The 2,265-nt window shown below is 37.9% G+C and overlaps 1 long non-coding RNA gene across 1 annotated transcript; it reads left to right on the forward strand.

Annotated features, from left to right (window-relative positions):
• On the forward strand, window positions 1–1,996 carry LOC144584589 (uncharacterized). Its single transcript, XR_013538944.1, has 2 exons — window positions 1–814; window positions 1,227–1,996. It is a non-coding gene; the product is annotated as an uncharacterized LOC144584589 (long non-coding RNA).
• The last annotated feature ends 269 nt before the right edge of the window (window positions 1,997–2,265 follow it).

Genomic DNA, 2,265 nt, shown 5'->3' on the forward strand with positions numbered 1-2,265 from the left:
GCAGGAAAGGATGAGCTGTGGTCCAGACAAAAAGAATCTGACCTGGACTGGAAATATTTGTACCCCGAAAAGGTCAGGAGATGGCCAATAGATCTGCCTTTCATTCCATACTTCAATTATTTTCTGCTCAACACCGCAAAATGAAAATGGGAGCGCCCTATGGTTTGTAGCACTGAGGTTCCGGTTGATCCCGTTCGAAGGAAAACCAACTCAAAACAAGGCTGTTCACCCTAACCCTTTTACAAAGACACCTCTGACTAATTTGATTTTGATCACTCGTATTCCGTGGATGTTGAAATAACTGTCTCTGTTTCGCTGCCATCGATTCTGCCTTGTATTGTACAGTATATCTTTTCTTTGCATCAATTATTTTATTCTTAGAAATTTGTTTTTGTGTGATATGCTATTGGTCTACTACTGTAGTTTTAGTATAGGTTTATATTATGTTCTTGTAAACAGCCCAGAGTAGTGGCCTAGCTACTAGACGGGCAGGATAAAAATTTACAAACAAACAAACAAACAAACAAATAAATAATTGTGAAAGAAAAGATTAGGAAATCTGAAACTGAATGAATCTTCAGTCTTTTGGGAAATGAGGCTGCACGATGGTTATTATTGCTTCTTTGTACAGTTGTCATTAATAATCATTTCTGCACTTAATTTGATTTTCGATTTCACTGTTTTAGTCTCACCCAATCCAGGTGTACTGCATATATACCTGCAAAAAAATTGGACCATTCGCCATGCATCTGAAGAGGACGGCTGCACGTTAGTCAGGAAAACTCTTGCTGTAACAAATCCATCAGCCTTCGAGGTGATACAGAACTCTTGATTGCTTTCGTGCTGTAACAGACTAATATGGCCACCCTTTGGAAACAATTCCCATTTTTGCTACATTACATCCTCCATAGTTTTCTGTGACTTTTCTGTTTGGTTCTATAAAAACAACTGATTAAGGAAAGATGGGGGGTGGTGGTGTCAGTGCATGCGTGCATGTATCTGTTAAACATAAGAGTTCCAGTTTTCTTCTGCCCTTAAACCCACAGTATTCTGTAACTCCTCTTACCTCATTAAGCAACTGCACTAGTTTCATTAAAGCTTGACTTTTAGAAAATCAAATACCTTAGAGGCAGCCCTAGTTCCAGCTGTCACTGTAGTTAAATCAAAGTGGATCAGCTTATGGTTGCTTGCGCCAAAATTATTCCTAATAACTTTCTCTTTCATAGGCTAGACTAGTTGCCAGAAACCCAGCCTCAAAATATCTTCTCTTGTGGGTTTATTGCAATTTGGTGATGAAACGGATGATCACGGTCATGAACAGAGGACACAGAAACATTGTTAATTTGAGAAGAGAAGCTGTACCGTCTGGTTTTTATAGGTGAAACTTATGAAGAAGTCCAAGATTCCTGGGTTGTCCTCATGTGTTAAATGGGACGGCCCTTGAAATTAAATGAGGGAGCTTCAATGCGTGTAGAGTTTTAAACAGTATGGAAAAGTTCGTTCTGAGTTTTGCAAATGTAACTAAGCTGCACTGATTGTCACTCTTTTCCTTGACCCAAACCAAAGAGATAACGTCTAACTTATCTCCCTAAATAGTTTGAAATGCAAACTCCAGAAGGGGGTTTCTTCCTATACCAATCTAACTCTGTCTTAAGATGATACAGTGATCTCCTACTTCAAGAAAATGAAAGTGTGTGATTTAATCTCAAAGAACTGGGCTTTCTCTGTAGTGGAAGTGGAACACAACACTCAGCTTCAGAATGCCCTTCCTGTATCAGTGTGTCTGGTGTAGAATTTGCAATTTTATTTACCCTGGCATTTTAATTTATACAAGCTCTTCACCCCTATGGAAATTCTAATATACAGTACTGCCCTTCACCACAGTTGTTAATGCTGTTGTTTTATTATTATTATACCCTGGAATCTGATTTGATTGACATAGAAACCTTTGGAAATAAACAAACTTTCCATATGGTTATAGTGAATGTACTTACAACAGAAGCATAATGGCATTTATTTGTGTGTGTTTTTTTAAATGAATACCTAAGAAAGAGTTTATATTCCCCAGAGGAACCAATGGCCATCTCAAAGCTAGTCAAATTATTCACAAGACCAGTTCCTCCCCCCCCCCGCCCGACAAACAGTCAAAGCAAAGTAGCATCAGCACATTAATTTGGGGGGAATGTATAAGATGTTGTATTATGTTTATTTTATTTATAAACATGAGAAATGGTGATATGAAAATGCAAATAAATAAATTATCCT

The sequence above is a fragment of the Pogona vitticeps genome, chromosome 12 (genome assembly GCF_051106095.1).
Source record: "Pogona vitticeps strain Pit_001003342236 chromosome 12, PviZW2.1, whole genome shotgun sequence".
Lineage (NCBI taxonomy): Eukaryota > Metazoa > Chordata > Lepidosauria > Squamata > Agamidae > Pogona > Pogona vitticeps.